We start from the raw sequence: 22,999 nt of genomic DNA, 5'->3' as shown, positions 1-22,999 counted from the left end.
AAAAAATGAGACGAAAGACATGATTTTCATTGGATTAACTGAAAGATCTATGTAAACAGCTTCAGAAAAGGTATTACTTCAGGCGATTGAAATTCTACTTTTAGCCAAATTTTTGGTAAATATGTGACATCTTCCCCCCCCCCCTTTTTTGCAATATTTTATATCAAATGAATGCAGTTTGTTGCAATGAGTACACCCAAAAGAAACTATATTTTACCATTTCATATATTGGATATAAAATCTATGGAAGATTATTATTGACAATCACCGTTTTAAACAATAAAGAATTCAGTACCTTGTAATTGAATGCACCAAGCATTAAATTAATACATCAAAAGGTTTATTTTTTACAATTGCTTATCATTATTTGACATAAATATTCATATCAAAACTTACAAAAAACAGATTAAAGGAATCGATAACTAAATTTGACAATAAATATAAATTGTGCGTAGTATACATGCAGGAGCAAGTTGTCGACATTGCCTTCCAAAAATAAAGAAATTTACAAGTTGGCACATGTTTATACATTGACATCATTTTGGGTTACTGGCCTTCGATGATGTTTATGACTTAACAACCATAGAACACTTTTTTTTAAGAATATTTATAGAAGGAATAATGCGAAGAAATTAATAATGAATGTGATATTGAATACTCAATTGCTTGAAAGCATGAAAGTTAATCTGAAAGAATAATGAGTCTTTAAAGAAGTTACGTATTTGAGTATGAGAACATAATTATCGATTTGACAGTGCAATGGACGTTTATATTTGTATCTGTGGGAAAAAAACAAATAATTTCACACAATAATCCCGCTCAACAAACATTTACATAACATTTTAAGTTTAAATTGAAACCATTTTTTGGTTTCTTTATCATAGTTTAACTTATTGTTGTATAGCTCTTATTGTTTGTTTATAAATTTTGAAATTAGTAAGAAACTAAGGTTTCAACTCCCTCAGGCAAAGTTGACTTTAGATGAATTTAGCTATTTATTTTAGGTACTTTTGTTATATAGCTCTTCACCGGCGTCGGTACTTATACATCTTCGGATTTCAAATGTTTGGCTTTGATCGTTCCTGATGAAGGTAAATCCAGAAAAGAGCGTCGGACGCATGAAATTATTAAACGTGTTGAACTAATAAAAAATTCTTGTTGTTTATATTTTCGGCTTTTTTCGTCTTTGAAAGTAATCAATCAGGCAGTTCAATCGATATCCATCTATCACTTCGAGTTTTGCGCGTTAAAAAGTTAAAATTTTTAATCTGATTAGAATATGAAAAAAGTTGAATAACAAAAATACTGAACTGAGGAAAATTCATCAAATAGCTCACAACACATCAAACGAATGTAAAACAACTGTCATACAAACTTACTAGTTTTTTCACTAGTTGGAAATCTGCACAACTTTAATACATTTTTTTCAAACCAAGCAACATGCAGAACTGAACTCAGAGGAAAATTCAAAACAGAAAATTCCTCATAAAATGACAAAATTTAAAGTTTAAACGAATAACACTGGACACTTTTAATTTGCAAAACACTCATTTGCAAATCCGCCGCCGCCTCAAACAAGAGCTACAAAGTCATGAATATAACCAAAATGTGCGGAATTACATGGGATTCAATAATTTCATTGGTTTTCTATTGTTACTAGCATATTTATTTTGATATTTGATTTATAAAAACATGGGATTTTCAATATCCCATGGGACAGGGCAAAATCCCATGGGATTGACCATTATCCCATGGGATTTTGGTTAAATCCCATGGGATTTTTTTTGGTCCCATGGGATTTTTGTAGTCCCATGGGATATTTGTTGTCCCATGGGACAAAAAAATCCCATGGGATTTTTATTATCCCATGGGATTTTCAATATCCCATGGGACAAAATAAAATCCTATGGGATTAAAATTATAAATATATATATATTAATATAAAGTTATGTGTATGTTACAGTGAATGCTGTTTGGTAGTAAAATGTTTTAAATGTATACAAGTTTTTTTATATTTTTTATATATACATATATATATATTTTTTTAATTTTGTCACAAACATGTTTTTTATTTGTTTATATGACAATAAAGATTATTCTTATTTTGGAATGTATAATAATATTTACAGTCAAAGAATAAAGTCCGTTCACTGAAACAAAATGATGAAATGTCTAAATAAATGAAAAAATATTGTTTTGAAATCTTCGTCTTGTTTATTCTATTATGAAAAATAGAACTGAAAAAATATTTTATATTCTGACTGAATAGTTTACTCTTTTCATGAGGTAAGATTTTCTCTGTTATAGTTTCATTGCAATACTTGCATATGCAAACAATTTGAATTATATATACTTTTGTTGTGTACATAATAGTATGCTTATATTTGCAAATTTATAATATAAACACTTTTTGTTAAAGTTTTTGTTTTCTTTATTCACAATTTTCTATGTACAATTATTCAGTCCACTATATAAGAGTGAAGTCAATAAATAATTTCATTCACTAGAATATTCCTGCAATTCTTAGACAAAACATTTTTTTCAATCTGTTCTTCCAAGATCTTCCTCTGTACATCTTTATTGAATGGAGAGATTCAAATGAGAAGACGAAGCAAGTTTATTTGGACAACAACATTCTAATATTTTGTTCATTCGTTCCATCTTTCAATTGATAATTACATTGTTGTATTCATATGATCAAGTTCTTGTGCATCAATGATCGTGATGATATGACTCCTTTTTGTTTATAGTCATCATGTTGAAATTTCCTCTTTCAAATAAATGTAGGAAAAAACACGTTCAATTTCAAATTAATAAAAAAGTCGCACTATGGAGGAAAATATCAGCTTTAAGTTTTCTGTTCAGTATTGATCTGTGAATGATGACCATGAAAATCGAGATGTCTGACCTACAAATACACAAACTCAAAAATTATCAGTGAAGAGATCAATAAAATGGCTATTTTATCATGTTTATGATTATTATGATAAACTTTCATTTGAATATTCAAGTACTAAATTACAGAAATTGCTTAACTTTTATAATAGTTTAGTTAAAGTACAGCTTATTTAAAAATTATAATAAACAAGAATTCGTCTAAAGTACACGAATGCCCTACTCGCACTATCATTTTCCATGTTCAATGGACCATGAAATTGGATAAAAAATATAATAAGGCATTAAAATTAGAAAGATAATATCATAAGGAACATGTGTACTAAGTTTCAAGTTGATTGGACTTCAACTTCATCAAAAACTACCTTGACCAAAAACTTTAACCTGAAACATGCACTTTCATTTTCTATGTTCAGTGGACCAAGAAATTGGGGTCAAAAGTTTAATTTGGTTTAAAAATTAGAAATCTAATATCATAAGGAACATGTGTACTTAGTTTCAAGTTGATTGGACTTCAACTTCATCAAAAACTACCTTGACCAAAAACTTTAACCTGAAACATGCACTTACATTTTCTATGTTCAGTGGACCGAGAAATTGGGGTCAAAAGTTTAATTTGGTTTAAAATTTAGAAAGATCATATCATAAGGAACATGTGTACTAAGTTTCAAGTTGATTGGACTTCAACTTCATCAAAAACTACCTTGACCAAAAACTTTAACCTGAAGCGGGTCAGACGGACGAATGGACGGATGAACAAACAGACAGACAGACGGACGAACGGACGCACAGACCAGAAAACATAATGCTGTCGTAGGTGGGGCATAAAAATAAAGGCCACCGATGAGTTAAAAAAGATATTACATTTCTTATGCCAAAAAATGGCATTTTTGCACCAAAGGGAGATAATTTGGAGCTTTTTCAATGATATATACATTTTAAAAGTCATCTGGGGCCAAACCGAATTGATTGTTTGAATGATTTGGTGTACCATATGAAAATGAGTTATGAAAAAAAAATATTAAATATTTTCCTGAAACTGTTATACCCAAGAGCCTTCTTAAATGTCATTTGATCTCTATTGGAGAAATGTCTCATTGGAAATCAGACTGCTTAGTGTTTCTTTTTTATATCATCCCAGCCATATTATACCTGTCCAATATCAGGAGCTTGTACATAGTTCAGTGGTTGATGTTGGTTCATATCTGTCATTTTTATTTTTCCTAATTTTTTGTTTTTATAAATTAGTCTGGTATATTTGACGTTTGAATTGATGCTCTGTTTCAAATTTGGTTAGTGTTGTCTTTTATAGATTACTATAACATGTATAGGGTATGGGTTTTCTCATTACTTACACATGTTACAGGTCATCAATGGCCTCTAATAAGTAATTACAATGCTTACATCCACTAAATTGAACTCTGATGGATAGTTTTCTCATTCATCATACCACATCTTATTTTAATAAATAATTAATCATTATTCAAGGACAAAAACTTTTATAACAGTGGACTTACCATTTAGGCTTTGTTGAACTCTGTAAATCTTATTTTGTTGATAATTTCTTCTGTTTATAGTTTCCCCTTTATCTTTTATGTTCTTGCCCTACACATAAAAGAGTAAACATCATTTAATGACAAAAATAACTACTATTACATAATTAGTAGGCAACTGAAAATTTTGCCTTATTTGTATATAACATCAACTTACTCATCATTCTTGCTGTTCAATATCATGAATATTATCATTATTCTATGAATCAGAGGTCACAGTAAAATTAACCTTGGCAGGCAGACATTTTTTTATATGATACCTTGTAGTCATTCCATACAACAACAAGTAGACCTATGCTTAGAAAAACGGATAAAATGACAAAACCAAGAAAACTTATCATTGACCAAAGAACAATAAAATGCGGTCATGGTTTATATATGAATCTGCCATTCAGACATGCACACCTTACAATTGTTTCATATCTACCAAATATAATCTACCTGTTACTTATGATAAACTGACAAAACAATGCAGTGTTTCATAAATTCATTGACCAATGAACCATGAAAATGAGGGCAAGTTCATATAAAATATGGCAGACAGATATGTGAATCTTACAATTATTTCATTCACTAAATAAAGGGGCCTTATTGCTTACAGTATCCGGAAAAAAGACCAAGCCACAAAAACTAAACATTTTCAAAGTTCCTTATACCCTGCCAATTTGTTAAGGATGAGCCTGTTCCAAGTCAGGATCCTATAATTCAGTGATTGTCGTTTGTTTATGTGAAACATATCTGTTTTTCTTTTTTTTTGTACATAAATTAGGATGTTAGTTTTCAACTTTCAACTTGGCTATCATGTGTTAAATCATACTTGTAAGTGTTCGGAAAACAGGAAGTTGTGGAGTGATGAATCTGAAAATGCATCACACGGTATAGCCGACTTATTTAACCCTGAAACCAAATTTCAGAAATCCTTCTATTGTAGTTCCTGACGAAAATGGGACAAAAAATATCCAGTGGACGGACGGACTGACTGACGCAAGGAAGGATGGACAGACAGGGGTAAAACAGTATACCCCCTTTTATAAAGTGGGGGTATAATTTTAATACGGAGGTACATGTATAAAAACCCTTGCAAGATGTCAAAACAAAAAGAAGTAACCTAATTCTTACTTGTTAGGGGCTATTTATTTATTGTCGGTTATACATATAACATAAGCTCTGTAGAGCTTTTATCCGACATACATACATGACAAGCACAATACATTTGTATATGAAACATAAAGCTCATCACTGAGATAGTCGTCTCAGAAAGAGGGAGACAGGGTCAACCAAACTCCCCTATTCAATCTGAATGTAGGACAGAAAGTCACAGTCAAAAAGTCACACACTGTCACAATTTAGTTTTGAGATTATTTTTCTTTGAACAAGAAAACACTCTTTTTGTATTTTTCTTGAAGTTTTATACATGAACATAATGTAGCAACTTTGTAATTAAAATTTATTAAAAACAAATAAATCAGTGCATTAGGTTTGTGCACATTACCATTACATTTGCACACAAAAATCATTACGTACAATGTGTGCAGCTTTTGATTACATTTGCACGCATTTTTTGACATGTAAATATAAATAAAAGATATGGTATGATTGCCTTTTACAGCTGACTATGCGGTATGGGCTTTACCTTGGCTTTGCTCATTGTTGAAGGCTGTATGGTGACCTATGGTTGTTAATGTCTGTGTCATTTTGGTCCCTTGTGGACAGTTGTAACTTGTCTCATTGGCAATCATACCACATCTTTTTTAAAATTGGCTCATTGTTGAAAGCCGTAAAGACCTATAGTTGTTAATGTCTGTTTCATTTTGGTCTCTTGTGGACAGTTGTCTCATTGGCAATCATACCACATCTTTTTTATATTGGCTCATTGTTGAAGGCCGTACAAACCTATAGTTGTTAAAGTCTGTGTCATTTTGGTCTCTTGTGGACAGTTGTCTCTTGGCAATCATACCACATCTTCTTTTTTATATTATGAACAATTTCCTTAAATTAAAACTGAATATATGTAATAAAAAGAAGATATTTCAAAATCTTTTTTCATTTACATTCAAACAATTGTCAACAAATTGTTTGTGACTTTTTGTCCTATCAACTTTGTTACTTTATGTCTGAGTCTGACATGTGTCTGACTTTTTGTCCTGTGACTTTTTGTCGGAATGTCCTGTGACTTTCTGTTCGTTTACCTTCCATCTTAATCAGTGAATAATTGTTGTTTGCAGAAGTCCGGGGAATGTTAAAAAACCACATGTACAAATTGAGAGTCAACACTTACACAGGGACTACACAATACTTTTTCAGAATGTCAGCAAAAAGGATCACTGGTGACAGGGGAGTGTAACCGATGAATTGATCCTGAATCAGATAAGATTTTCCCGGTACGTCTAAACACCGCTCAGGAGGACCTCCTGGGTGCACACATGCAGGGCATACAAAGTGCACTCATGACAGACCCTATATAGTCGTCGTATATGAATGTATTTATTCGTTATACACTTCTCATTTTAGAGTTGAATTTGCAAGTAACGGCCGGGGAACCTCTTAAGATTAAAATAATAATGCTACTAAAAATATATTATTTCCCCCAATTTTCGCAATTTTTTCGCTATAATTATTAAATCTTTTAGGCGACTGTGCTTTTAGTGAATATAAATGATGACGAGGGCCTCACAAATAAATATAAATATGAAATATACTGGAACATCGATTAGCATAGATCGAGCAGCCAAGGATGTGTATACTATACAAATCCTTGGAGCAGCAGAGTAAACTTCCACATAAATCTCGAAGTTATTTATGCCGGATAATATAGACTGTGCTCCTGAATAAAGTTGTCAAATACATTAATTTGTGTTTTTTACTTCTACAAGAAATTTGATTCAAATGCTAATTACGCACCATTTGCTGAGCAGAGAATCATTCTAAGCCAGGAACCGTCTATACTAACTGATAACAGTAAGAATAGAAAGTCTCTGTAAAAAGGCAGTCAAATCCTTTCATAATTTTGTCAAAGTCTACTTTTTAAAGTTTTAAATTTTAAAGAAAAAATGAATATTCCATTTTGATTTGAAGAAAATCTTTTTGAACTGTTATGACATGGTGTTGCAAAGCTTATTACAGGTAACTATAACATACAGTAATTTTCCATTACGACATGCAGTGCGTGTATTCTCGGGTGTGTATAACGTATAGTTTTCTAGAGAACATCCTGTCTACGTGTAATACAGATTGATGACATTATACAACATTTCTTTGGTTAAATGTGATAATAGGTATCTGTGTGACTGTCCATTCCCTATTTCAACACCACTAATTTTTCGACGAAAAAAAAATTAAAAAATAATTTATATGAAATTAAGAAGAAAAGTAGCAAATATAAACTTCAGTAATTACGCATTGAGTAAACATAATTTCAATATTGCATGAACAAATCCTTGAGAAAACGTATACATGTATGAATTAAGATGTGTTTAAAAAGACCCATTGGCTTTATTTCACACTAGGACCTAAGATAACTAGAACTAAGCAATGGTTGATCCAGAAATTTTCATAAGTGGGGACTCATTGACTGCCTTAGAGGGGTCACGTCCAGTCATGCTTCCGTGATTCCGTATATAATCTACCATTTGTTTCCCAAGATTTAGGGGGGCTGGAAAAAAACGAAATCCGCCTCTGCTAATTGGGAAGTCATTTGGTCTGATACACACATATATATAAATATACCTCTGTGGCGGATCCAGCCATTTGAAAAAGGGGGGTCCCAACCCAGGACAAAAGGGGGAGGGGTGGTTCCAACCATATGTCCCTATTCAAATGCATTGATCGTTCAAAAAAAGGGGTGGTTCCAACCCCCGAAACCCTCCCCCTGGATCCGCCACTGATACCTAGTATGCATATAATTAAGAACAGCTTTAAATATATGCATATAAAATTATGGTACGTCTAAAAACCGTTCAAGATCTCCTGGTTGCACACAGGACATTAAGTAACTTAGGACATGTATATATAATAGTGAGAGTTCAGGGTATACATTCGATTGATAACTTATTTTATAATTTTGTAATTTTTGTTTTGATAAAATCATAGACATATAATACATGTATTGAGACATATATAATACATGGACATATAATACATGTGTCTCTGAAAAAATCAAACCATCTTTAAAGAAGTTATTTCAGTTTGAATCGACTGTCTTTTGCATTAGGATTCCAAAACGTTAATGTTATCAGAGACATATAATATGTGTTATATGTCTCTGAATTTGGTCAATTGATCTTTAATAATTAGGACTAATTGGTGATGGCAGAGAATATGTCGCTGGTGATGGTTAAAAACATATAGAAGTAAACTTTGCAAAAAAAAAGGTTTCCTTGGAAAAAATTATGAAAATATATGAATATGCTAAATAATTTTTTCTTTCCGAAATAATAATTGAAGACGTTTAGAAATAACAAATTTTCAATCACAGTTGGGAAATTTTCAATTCAAGTTATTTCATTTTGAAAACGTTGACAAATATAGATCTTATTCGATGTACAATGTTGGCCGCTTGGAGATCAACTTGTGAAACCCTGCTTAATTAGGGTTTGTCTACTTTCGTCTTTTTATATTGCCAAACATTCTATAATCAAGTCAAAACTGAGGTACCAAATCTATAAAAAGAATCATTATTTTAGTCGAAATTAAACTGTATATATTCTTTTTTCAAAACTCCTGAAATAATTTAACATTATCTATAGAGAGCTTACATATGCAAATCTTTTTTAGAAGTATGTGAGCGTAAATAAAATTTGTTTATTATCCCCCCCCCCCCTTTTTCCTTTCATAAAATTTAATTGTAAACGCTTTTCTTTCTTAATTTGTGTTTGCTCATTAACTGGGGTTCATGCTGTCAAAAATAAAATAAAAAAATGTCTCCTTGTGTATAAGTTATTGATAAAAAAAATTTGAAGCCGCCAGAAGAATAACGGTACGCCTAAACACCGCTAGAAGGACCTCCTGATTGCACTCGTGACATATATACGAAGTGCACTCAGGACCTTTAATAGTCATCGCACACATGATGGATGCATATATTCGTTATATGCTTCTTATTTTAGAGTTAAATTTGGTAGAATTTGAAATCGAACTTATATAGATATGTTAATTCTTATAAAATAATGAGGGCACGTGTCACTGATTACACAACTACTGAGCCATGAATTATCCAATCAACAAAATTGATTTGATTGTCTTTATTGTTGTTTATAGATTGTGTTGTTAGTACAGTGTGACCATGCGGTAAGTAATATTGTGACGTTTAAAATGAATATCACGATGTTTTAAGATTTTTGTATTTTATTAAAATTTCGTTTCATAAATTTTTAAGTTTTATTCTTAATTTTATTATCCTGTCCTGGACCAGTAATTAATTCTTTGTACGATTTTGAAAAGGGAAATAAATGTTCATACTTTTAAAGAATTTATATTAATTAAAGTTTTGTATATGGAATCCGTTCTTAACTGTAAAAGCCGTACTTTTCAAACAATCAAACTCATATACATGTAGTTAGATGTTATTTCTCATTTTTATCGAACTTGTCTAGGAATTTTATTTTTGAGTTATACGAATGTTTTAAGAAATCCGCATTTATTAAGGTTTTTTTCTCTAATTAAAGTCGTTTTGTCCAGTTTCACAAGCCTGAAATGAATTTCAATGTGAAAATAAATTCTGAAAATGAACTTGTCTCCGTTTTCGTCTCCGTTTTTTGAAAATTATGATATTTTGGGTATAATTATTTTTAAACAATATGTAAGTTAGATTGTAGTAAGATTCTAAACTTAATTTAAAAAAATGATTTTTGTTACAACGAGAAAGACTATTTCGAAGACAGTCTATTGACACGAAATCCGTTCAAACCACAACTAAGTCTTCGTGCACAGATTTACGTTAAGGTTAAACTGAATATTGTACATAATTGTCTTCTCTTGTATAATGGTTTGTTGAGAATAAAAATATACAAATTCAATAAAATTTGATATTCAGTCAACATTGTGTTTGTTTAAAAACTTGATTGAGAGAGAGAGAGAGAGAGAGAGAGAGAGAGAGAGAGAGAGAGAGAGAGAGAGAGAGAGAGAGAGAGAGAGAGAGAGAGAGAGAGAGAGAGAGAGAGAGAATCACACTGAAAAACAAAAATCGAACTTGTTACAGAAAAAACGCAACTATAAAATAATTTCTTTATTCGTAAACTGCAAAACACAACAAATTAATTTACCCGTCATCATGAAAAATAAACTGAAAAAGTACATCGAATGAGATATTTTATTTTTTCTATATGCAAATTCATGTTAAAGGTAAAACTGAACTAACGATACAATTCCTAAAAAAACAATAAAGATAATCCAATCAATTTTGTTGATTGGATAATTCATGGCTCAGTAGTTGTGTAATCAGAGACACGTGCCCTCATTATTTTATAAGAATTAACATATCTATCAAAGTTCGATTCAGGCGGGGATCCAGAGGGGGGGGGGGGGGTTCCGGGGGGTTGGAACCCCCCTTTTTTTGGCCGGTCAATGCATTTGAATGGGGACATGTAGTTGAACCGCCCCCCTTTTGTCCTGGGTTAGCCCCCATTTTTAAAATGGCTGGATCCGCCCCTACGATTTCAAATTCTGCCAAAATTTAACTCTAAAATAAGAAGCGTATAACGAATATAAACATCTATCATGTGTGCAGATACGGTGTCGGTAATGGGTCCTGAGTGCACTTTGTATGTGCTGAGTGCACTCAGGAGGTCCTGAGCGGTTGTTTGACGTACTCGAAGAATAAATCATTTCCTGAACTTAAAATACATTTATCTGTAATTAAAGAAAATTCGCCTTAATTCTCTCATATATTTAAACAATTGTAAAATAATTAATTCAACGACTTTCTGTCTGTTTACTAATACTTTTCTTGTTCAGTTTTTGTTTATACCCATAATAGATGAACGGAAATAAGTACTTTTTTAGGAAAATTTACTAGATGAACGGAATTAAGTACTTTTTTAGGAAAATTTACAACTCAAATTTTCAAATTCTACACTTTTTACCTGGATTTTTTTTTCTCTGTCTCGAAGCCGCAACCGGTGACCCCGTATCAAACATAGCGACCAACACCTCACATGACGTATTCTCGATGTTGAGGTATTGACAATATACAATCACATTTATCGATATACAGCAAGTAAGACTAGTAATTTGGTGTTGAATGCTAGTAGATCAGAATTTTTTAATTGAACTTTACCTGTTTAAGGGCACTACAGCTGCCAAATTCATGTTCTTCCTCGATTTTAATAAAATTCAAATAACGTGTATATAGTGATGAATTGTTTATTAAAATGTTACGCACAATCTTGGCTGATATGCATAAAACCATTATATTTCATGACACTGCATGAAAAAGAAATTGACTTGGTAATACCAAGGATTTGTATAGTTCTAACTATACAAATCCTTGGTAATACCAGAACCAGAGACATATATATTACATCTAACATCTCTGCCAGAACTAAAAAATAAACTACTACCGTAAGTCCACATAAGAGGGTATAGATGTGAATTAACAGAATAGAGAACAAAGGACAAAGAAAAAAAAAAAAAGGAATAAAGAATAGTGAAAGAAAGAGAATAATGGAAAAAAGTGTAAGTTATTAAAAATATAACTAAAAAAAAGAAGACAGAAAAAAAGACACCCCCTCCGAGACGAGCCTTACATGCACTGTTATTTGACGCTGCCGAGTTATTTTGAGATTGAGACATGTATTAGTAGTCAGCCTGTAAAGCCTCTTGCACCAATTTGAGGATTACCAAAGGTTAATTTTACGGCGGCTCATTTTATATTGGCTTAGAAATAAACATAATTGACAAGTTTCCTTCCCCTGCACTCTCGATCCCACGTGTAAAGAAATAGCACGCACGGAATTTCAAATAAGACATTGATACATTACAACACTTGCCGTCAGTATTTGAATATAGTGATTAAGAAGGTATAGAAGATTAATGCACGCACACTATTATCCACCACTGGTCTAGATAGTTAGTCCACAAACAACGAGGATCATAAAAACCCAGCACTTTGAACACAGCCACCGGCATGGTGTGAATCTGAAAGCTTCCCACTATCCATTTCTACCATAGAAATCTTTTGCCTTTCATTTATCAAAAATGAAATATGTTGATATTAAGGGTATATAAGAATTATTGGGCAATTCAAACCATTCCTATTGTAAGTGATAAAAATAAATTTATATCAGGGTGATTGAAATGAGGGGGAAAAAAGGGGGGGATCAGGAGTAAGGGCCCCCTTTTTGGGAAAAAAATTGGTTGATTATATATGGAATCACTGAGGCATTGCAGGAGCAGGCCCCTCTTAGGCGGTCGGTGGGCCCCCACTTATGAAAAATTCTTGATCCACCACTGTGGTCTTCATACCCGTAGCCAGGGACGAACCCCCCCTTGAAAACAAATAAGCACTGTTAAAGTCAATGTTCTGTTCGAATTGTGACTGTTAAAGTCGAGTTTGTGAGTCAAACGAACCCCCTTTGGAAATTCCTGGCTACGGGCCTGATCTTCAGTTGTATTATCTTTTAAAAAAAAATTACACCTGTATAGTGTATATTCTAAAGTGTAAATCAAGGGAAAACTAGTATCTCAATTGTTTGTAAAACAATTGAAAGGTCTTTCCTGTAAAAGTGATGTTTTCGTAATGTACTTTGTACGACCTTTCGTTTGATATACGACAAGCATAACTTCTGAAACTTTTTGCTTTTAACACTAAATGATATGCGACAACGCCATGTTCTAGAAAGTTTGATTTTTGCACCTATACAACTATTTTTTGGAAGTCGGGAATTTGATATTTCAAATGTACACATCATGACCTTTCATTTGATATACAACAACCCTATATTAAAAGAAAATTTCTTTTTTGCACTCAATGACCCCTTCCAACCCATTTTTGGGAGACGTCAATTTGAAATTTGAAATGTACGCTTTATGTTCTTTCATTTGATATGCGACAACCTTACCATCTGAGAAATTTGAATGTTTGCACTAAATGACCCCACCCGTCCCCCTGGGATGAAAAGGGGGTTAAAATTTTTCATTTTTAAGTAGAGTTTACTAAGACCTTCAATTTGATATATCAGATGACCCCATTTGACAAAGTGCAAATAATGATGCAATATCAACTATATAAATAGAAGTTATGAAACTTACAAAGTCAATGCAAAACTTGAAAATTTCAAATTGATTTTTTGGTGTTTTTTTCAATGGAATGTTTTTGGTATTTGGTCAAACATATAACTATGTTAACCTCTTCAATTTCTTAAACATTTTAAGTGGTAAGCTGTTGTTGGCTCAGAAATACGGGCCGCCGCTTGCAAAATTTCAAACTGCATTATCTCTAAAACGACAATAGATATCTCAAATCTGTTAAATGGTAAATGATATAAAGTTAAAGGACAACATTATAGAAAAAGAATTGGGACAATTTCAAAGTTCACCAAGGTCACAATTAATCATCAAATATATGATGCAATACCAAACTTGAGAACCGGAAGTCGTAGAGACATCTGACTATCACCATTTAACTCAGGACCACTTGACCTTTCAAATATCTCAAGGTCAAGGTCATAGTATTATGTGAAGGTCAAGGTGAAATTTCATCATGACCTGACATTGACCTCAAATTGAAGGTCTTGAATTACTGATCATCTTTGCCGTTTATAGTAGGTTGATATCTGTTACCTTTAAAAAGATATACACACAATACTATACTTTTAAGAATCATCCCGTTGTAACTTTTAAACAGACGGTCAGACATATTTGGGCTTATTACATAAAATGTAGAGCTCGTGGAGAGGAACACTTTACACGCTGTATGTATGCAGCAAAGTCTTATCGTTTTCCTAATATGTAAGCTTGAAATTGCAGCGTAATTTTATTTTGCACTCGGTGACCTTTGACCTTGGGTGCATATTGAAGGTCACATGAATTAAAGATTATTGGTCAAGGTTCAAGGTCTCTATGACTTCCGGTTCTGAAAATAGAATTTTTCAAAAATTATTTATAATTTTTAAAGGGAAATAACTCCTTATAAGGATAAGTAACAAATTAATTGTTTATGTTTATAAACATTGCCATCTGTTCTTGTACATGCTGTCATTTTCATTTAAATTCTATCTCTAATACTTTTTGAGGAAAATGCAAATATCAAAAATTGCTATAAGGGGATATAACTCTCAAAGGGGATGATGAAATCCTATGCAGCCTCATGTGGTAATACATCATGATGATATCTACCTATTGTCCATATAAGGTCATGATATCTTTTAAAACATTAAAGGGGGGCCATGTTGAAAAAAATCAATAAAAGGGAGATAACTTCTAAAGGGGATGATGAAATCCTACAAAAGTTCATCTGGTAAAAGTTCATGATGAGGTCTATCGATGGTCCATAATTGGTCTTGATAACTTCAACAGAAAGGGGAGAAGGCCCTGTCAAAAAAATGTTGGAAGAAAAAAAAGAAAAAGAAAAAACATTAGAAAAACAATAAGGTCTTTCCCATGTAGGGGAAAGACCTTAATAATGTAAACTATCTGTGATCATCTGTGCATTAGGACCTATTAAAAGGTATTTTAGGGGGAAGAAAGAAGGGAGGGTGATTCCATGGGAGGTAATCCACACCCCCTTCAATTTGAGAATATGCTATTATCTTGTAAATGGTCCAGATCCCCACCCCTAAACCATATATATTCTTGAATGGGACTATAAAACAAATGAAATGAAATAAAAAGGAGGTCTTTGGGGTTACCCCACCCTGTTCAATTTGAGAATGTGCTATTACTTGTGAATGATCCAGATCCCCACCCCTAAACCATATATATTCTTGTCGGGGACAAAAAAATTAATGAAATAAAATAAAAGGGAAGTCCCACCCTCTAGTTTGAAAACTTGTAAACGGTCAAGATCCCCACCCCTAACCCATATATATATATTCTTGTATAGAACAATAAAACAAATCAAATGAAATATAGGGAGAGTCCATGGGGGTCACCCCCACCCCCACATGTTTGAGAAACTTTCAAATGGTTGAGATCCCCAGTGGTTAGGTTAAAAAAATTCCAGATCCCTGATCCCAACCCTCAAACCATATATATTCTTGTATGACTATGAGACAATAAAATAAATCAAATGAATATAGGACCATCCCCTTTGTCTTGGGTTGGGAACCCCCGCTTTTTAAAATGGCGGGATCCGCCCCGGCATACCATCTAGCTAGCTATAAAGGCTTTAAAAATATGAAATCAAACAAGGAAATTAACAGTCATGTTGACAGTGTAGGCAACTGTTTTGAATTTAAAAAAAAGCCTTTTACATATATAACAATGTTAAATTTTTTGTGCATTTATTTTTGCTTACTGTATTTTCAATAATGGACAAAATTGCATGATTAAATATTGTAATTTAAGAAAAATCAGCATACATGTTATAAAATGCGAAGTGGAAACTGGGAATTTGACAAAGAGACAACAACCCAATCAAAGAGCAGACAACTGCCGAAGGTCACCTATGGGTCTTCAATGCAGTGAGAAAATTTCGGCACTGGTCTTCAGCACATAAATATGTATCAGAAATGAAAATGAGATACAGCTTTCAGTTGTATTAATAAAAACCTCACAATAAGTTCTGAATATCAGAATATACAGTATTGCAAGATTCTCTCAAAAAGTACACATAGATGATAGAGCTGAAAAACTGTTAAATTAATCATGCTTATTTAACATTAAAGTCCATGGAGTCCATCTAAATATGCATACCCTCGTACAAAGGAATATAAGTATGCAATAGACATCAAGTTTTCAAAAATAAGAGTATCTATGCCATTAATTTACGACAAGATCTTCAATCAAGTAATAATTTGCGGTTTGTTTAAATATTTCGGAGGTTAGTATGACCTCCTTTTTGGTGATGATGTTTTCGTTTTAAAGTTGAGAAAATTGTTTGTACCAACAAAAATAAAAACAAAGTCAATCTAGAATTATGTATTTATCATTTTTTTATGTTTAGGTTGTCAGCAAGATGAAAAGGACAAGTATGCAGTTCAAAATTCAAAATGTGGATAAGCTGAGGTTCAAGGTCTTACCTTTGCAGATTTTCATAATTTGCATGAATGAATTCAAAGGTTATATGATGGACGGCAGAGAAAGAAAAAAACAACTTTTCAATTATCCTGCTCCTGGATAAATGTAAAACATCTTGTTTTTAGGTAAGTTTTATGCTCTGATTTGATAGTGTTAGTGCATTCATCTGTCCAGTCTTTCCTCTAAATTGTATCCTCTTTAAGATTTTGGTGAGTGTTCGCCATGAATTTCAGTAAGTAACTTGTGGATTTACATGTATATACTCAAAATTTAGTACTAATATTAATGAGATTTTAGCATGACATCCTGCCAAATGCTTGCTAATCATGTTTATGTTCCAGAACATACACAAGTATGTGGACTGTACGCATACAGTCTGCCCAATTTTAAGAAGTTGGTCAAGTTTATTAGAAACAAATGTACAGTACAGATCAACATAACTGAAATCTTTAATAGATTAATACAAATAGTTTAATTGCAATTAAAATAAAAACACAGGTTTAGTCGAGCTGGTACCAGACAGTACAAGTATACTTAAATGGTCTGACTGTACACATATGGTGGAACTGTAAGTTCTGGACCGTAAATGTAAGATCCAAATACTGATATGGTCTGGAACATTTATACATGTACATGTCTTAAAATTAATATCAAACACATTGGTGTTTTTTGGTAATAAGTTATTTGATAGAACTATAATGTTTTGGGATATCAAAATCAAAAATATCCCATTTTTACTTTTAATAAAGAAGAAGATTATTGATGTATGTATAAATGTATATTAAAATGAGACAGCAAGCCAACGACACAAAAAATAAGGATGAAACATACATAATTTTTTTGTATCAATGCTATAATTTCCAATATGTTCAAAGAGTTCAAGGTATTTTTTCATTGAAATAAAACACAAATTGAAATCTGTCAAAACTTCAAAAGCTTAAAGAAATATTGTTTCTGTTGTCTGCATTTTGTATAACATATTGCAAATTCTTGTGAATAATGGAATGTTATTATAGTTGTCTAAAGTTTTAACATTGATCTTTATACCGTAAATTCATAAATTATTGCGTGCATTTATTATTGCGATTCTGTCATTTTAGACTTAAATGCGATTTTAAATTTTACGATTTTGAGATTAATCCTGGTTTAATATATATAAAATATTTCATAATGCGAGTTTAAATTATTGCGTTTACAACTCTGTTGCATTTTTCGCAATAAAAAAAAACTCGCATTAAGGTGGTACCTAACACTACAGGGAGATAACTCTGTAAAGTCAGCTAAACGTTTTAATTACGTTGTGTTGTAAAAGGAATATTAAGCTTCTCAATGCTCAAAATTGGTGTTTGTCAAACTGCTATATAATCAGTAATTTTTTTGACAAAACGGTTGGTTCAAAATTTTTGAAATTTTTATATTTTTGTTAAAGGGTAAAAGTAAATACTTTGACAAAATTTTATAAAAATTAAACGAGCCAAATTAATTTTAGTGAAAGTGTTGGGTACCACCTTAATTCTGAATTTACAGTATATATATTATGTATATAACTTGGGAAAATACCCAAATGTTATAAAGAAGAACAAATTAATTGATTGTTATATGGTATTAGAATAGGAAGATGTGGTATATTGCTAATTTGACAACCCTCCATCAGAGACCAAAGGATGTAGGCTGTTAGCAACTGATGACACTGGACAACCTTTAACAATCAGTAAAATCCATACCGCATAGCTATTTTTATTGAAAATCATTTTATTGCTACATGTATGCAAACAATTTTGTATAATACATTGCTTTAGATTTTATTGGTTCTTTTTCAGAAGGATTCAAATTCACCACCTAGAATAAATGGAGAAAACAAAGAAACAAGACCAGAATAAATTCAAAGACAAAAGTTGGATCAGTTATTATTTTCATCACTCAGTCAATGATTTGAAGTTCTTTAAAATACAAAAAAATATTGAAACCACAATAATGTCAAAGTTCTGTGCTGAATGACCAAAAAGTGGACTATACCATCAAACAATGCTGGATGATAAGAAACTATTAATGTTTTGTGTTGAGGGATATTGTGAATAAAATAGATTTACTTAAATAGCTACTAGTATGTTAAGCCTAACAATAGAGGTTTTATTGATTTCAAATGGTAAATAATTGTGTTTCAAGAAAGTATTCTGTAATTCATGAATAAACATACATTGATACTTACATTATCTGCTTTGTTGTTTAAAAGTTTAGTTATTAACAGTTATAGAACAATATGCTAAATTAACATTTCCCAAGAAAAAAAGATATTCAATTAAAAAGATTCATATTATAATAATTTACTACCAAATAGAATACATTGTAACATACACATTACTGTATATTTATATCTATATATTTACAATTAGAATCCCATAGGATTTTAATTTGTCCCATGGGATATTAAAAATCCCATGGGATAATAAAAATCCCATGGGATAATAAAAATCCCATGGGATTTTTTTTGTCCCATGGGACAACAAATATCCCATGGGACTACAATTATCCCATGGGACCAAAAAAAATCCCATGGGATTTAACCAAAATCCCATGGGATAATGGTCAATCCCATGGGATTTTGCCTTGTCCCATGGGATATTGAAAATCCCATGTTTTTATAATTCAAATTGCAAAATAAATATGAAAGAAACTATATATAACCAATGAAATTATTGAATCCCATGTAATTCCGCACATTTTGGTTATATACATGATATTGTAGCTATTGTTTGAGGCGGCGGCGGATTTGCAAATGAGTGTTTTGCAAATTAAAAGTGTCCAGTGTTGAATGTAAAACAACTGTCATAAAAGCTTACTAGTTCTTTTCACTAATTGGAAAACTGCACAATTTTAATACATTAAAAGAAAGCAACATGCAGAACTGTTCTTTCCCTTTAATTTGTTTATTCTTTTATTGGCGGATCGTTCCTCATTACGTAATAAATTAATTAAATCTAGGAAATGACTGGAGCTACGTGTTATTGAATGATATTATTAGATTTAATATTGATTTTGTATGTAATTCAGTTTATTAAATAAAAAAAACCCTAAAAAATATTAAGTTAATTTTGCTTTATTTCATTCATTTTTGTTTTTCTCTGTTTCTTGTAGTGAAAATATCAGTTCAATAGGGGAAACGCTCATCGGTAAATGTACTTACTCTATGTTATTTGCTTTTTCAAATTACAGTTTAGGATATACAGCTTTTATTAAGTATATTTTGTATTGAATCTAAATCGATAAATGAATTTCCTTCTCTTTTCAGTGAAAAGACGTAAAATAACAAAAATATCGAACTCATCCGAGAAATATTCAAAACGGATGGTCCCTAATCAATGGCAAAATGAAGAAGTCAATCACATCAAACGAATGAAAAGGGATCCACAAGGACAAGCTTGCATACATCATATATAGTTGCTACTACGTTGGATTATGTGCGCATCCACGAATATTCAGTGTCCTACAATTACATTGCATGTATGTTTCTGCATGCATGTATGTGTATGTTGCTGATACCTTAATTTGATTTGCTAACAGCAATATCGCATCCTTCTGAAATTAACATTCATTACACAATGGAATGTAACATTCATGATGACACGAAGTCCCACAATAAAGTGTACAAATAAATAAAGGAAAGACTTGATAGAAATCGTGTTTTCTTGATCCTAACTAACAAATGCAATTATAAGTATTAAATAATTCTTTTTTCAATTTCATGGGGTTGTAAATAATCTCATTCTAGACACCAGGACTAAATCTTTAGAAGCGTTTACCGTGCGCACATTTGAATGAATGATGAAGCGCGGAACAAAATGTACTTCGGTCAAGGCTTTTACACCACAATGAATTTACAAAAAGAAGCATTCAATTCTTAATTGAAAAAAGTATATTTTCAATATTATAAACACGTTTACATGTAAGCAATCAGCTTATGCGATCATTTGTTCTTATTGTAGCTTCAACATTTTTTAAGATGAAACGTGTACTGACGCAACGGTGTGTTATTAATAATAAATATTGGCTAACACTTCTTTTGAAAATTAAAAAAAATTCTATTATCCACAGGTATTTGGGGCATGGATCACCCTTTTTTGGACCTCACTAAAAAAAAAATTGTTTAGTGTTTTTTTTTTTTATTTATTTACAATATTCTACAATGTATAAACATATATCAAGTCTCAACAATCCAATGCTAGTCGATTACAATAACTTTTTTACTATCCATACGAGCCCCAAGTGAAAAAAGAAAAGGTAATTACCTTCGATGACTGACCTACTTTCACTTTGGAGGATCAGGTCAGGAAATCGATAAAAATTTCATATAAAAACTCACTTACTTTTCATTAAAAGTACATCCTTAGATTCCTGAGATATTTTTCTCGACGTTTAAATAGGTCACATGGTGATCTGCGGCGGTTTTGTGTCTTGTTTTACTGATTTTGTTTGAACCTCGATTCACGGAAGTGAAAATACAGAGCCATCTGCGTGGTCTTGCGCTATGTTCCATAACTCCGTTTGACTAAACTGCTTTCCTGTTTTTGTTTACCAGTTTTACAGATGGGTTCCGAATGCAATGTAGCTATAAGAAAAGGTAAGAGATATTCGAATATAAAGGGGGATCCATGCCCCAAATACCTGTGGTATTATCACTTATAAGCTATGATAAAACACCATTTTAAGGTTCGGACGTTTAATTTGCCCTTCATATTGGATAGATAAATGCAACAACGCAAGTTGGTTCTTTTAAAAAGATATGATGAGATCACTTATGACCCCTTTAAAAAAAATGATTCATAGAAATTCCTATCTGTACTTGATCAGACCAAAAAGTTACGAATCAGTGCTTTATTCCTGTTTTCCAACTGAGTTGTTACAGATGGGGATTAAACTCCCTGAAATCTATTTTGTCCTGCTTTCCATTGAAGCAATAGGTTTATTCTTCATGCCTAATATTTCTTTCTTTTTGAAAGGGGGATGGGGTATAAAATTGAAATAAAAAATTAATTCTTTACTCTATTGGGCATCAGGAATTTCGATTTGGTTATCGTTTTTAAGTATGCGACTTGATGGCATATCTGTATGATCGAAATGTCTTGCTATATTTCTGTACTCCAGGAGATTTAGAGATTGGCATTTTATATTTACCATAGTCTCGATATATTTTGATATTTTGCTTTGTTGCTGTCTCACCGAATATCCTTATCCTCTAACTAATACAACGTCATTATTTGCATTTGAATTGACTAAATGCCCTTTTGTGCTTCTGTGATACATAACGACGTGGATCTTTTTATTTAGAAGATATTGACAATAAGCGTATAGATGAGCGACAAGAAGGACAAGGAAAAATTATAATTTAGATTCTGCAGGGGATCAGCCTAACGAACTATAGACTATATGCTGTTCATATTTTGAACGACAAATGTGTTTTATATCTACCTGTGTGACGTTAAACGCAATATTCTACGTCAGAGTACGCGTCTGACGTACTAAATTATAATCCTGGTACCTTTGATAACTATTTAAAGCACTGGGTCGATGCCTCTGCTGGTAGACGTTTCGTCCCCGAGAGTATCACCAGCCCAGTAGTTACGACTTTGGTGTTGACCAGAATATCAATTATGTGGTCATTTTCATAAATTTCCTTAAGTTTACAAAACGTTGAATTTTTCGAAAAACTAAGGATTTTCTTATCCCAGGCATAGATAACCTTAGCCGTATTTCGCACAACTTTTTGGAATTTTGGATCCTTAATGCTGTTCAACTTTGCACCTGTTTAGCTTTATAACTATTTTGATATAAGCGTCACTGATGAGTCTTATGTAGACGAAACGCGCGTCTGGCTTGCTAAATTATAATCTTGGTACCTTTAATAACTATTTAATGTTAATCAAACCATTGTGTCTGTCAGGGTAAGGATTCGGTCCCAGTTCTTAAAATCTTTCAACCTTTTATGGGTGGATTCTACATAGATAATTAAAAACGTATAATAAAAAGCAATGAATGAGGTTGTTAAATTTGATGTATGACTTTATGAGCTTGTTAAATTGTTTTTTAATATAGTGATTGAAATTATAACACAATGTTGACTGCTGTATCCCTATTTTTGACATTTTTACCCATTGTATCTATATGTTTTGTTCACGCATCATTGTCAATATAATGGAATTTGATGCGACAGTCATACAAGTGAGATGTTTAGCTAGCTATAAAACCAGGTTAAATTCACCATTTCCTACACACAAAAATGCCGGTACCAAGTCGGGAATATGACAGTTGTTATCCATTCGTCTGATGTGCTTGAGCTTTTTATTTTGCCATTTGATAAGGGACTTTCTTTTTTGAATTTT

General features: G+C 32.0%; 2 long non-coding RNA genes across 2 annotated transcripts; one reads left to right on the top strand and one right to left on the bottom strand.

Annotated features, from left to right (window-relative positions):
• Window positions 1-2,752: 2,752 nt before the first annotated feature.
• On the bottom strand, window positions 2,753-6,975 carry LOC143072794 (uncharacterized). Its single transcript, XR_012977313.1, has 3 exons — window positions 6,727-6,975; window positions 4,413-4,500; window positions 2,753-2,908 (listed from the first exon to the last, which is right to left on the bottom strand). It is a non-coding gene; the product is annotated as an uncharacterized LOC143072794 (long non-coding RNA).
• A 4,366-nt stretch (window positions 6,976-11,341) lies between these two features.
• Window positions 11,342-18,830, top strand: LOC143072793 (uncharacterized). Its single transcript, XR_012977312.1, has 3 exons — window positions 11,342-12,463; window positions 16,549-16,747; window positions 18,443-18,830. It is a non-coding gene; the product is annotated as an uncharacterized LOC143072793 (long non-coding RNA).
• Window positions 18,831-22,999: the final 4,169 nt, after the last annotated feature.

The sequence above is a fragment of the Mytilus galloprovincialis genome, chromosome 4, assembly GCF_965363235.1.
Source record: "Mytilus galloprovincialis chromosome 4, xbMytGall1.hap1.1, whole genome shotgun sequence".
NCBI classification, from domain to species: domain Eukaryota; kingdom Metazoa; phylum Mollusca; class Bivalvia; order Mytilida; family Mytilidae; genus Mytilus; species Mytilus galloprovincialis.
Note: the sequence above shows the minus strand (reverse complement) of the source record. Positions and strands in the feature narration are given on the sequence as shown.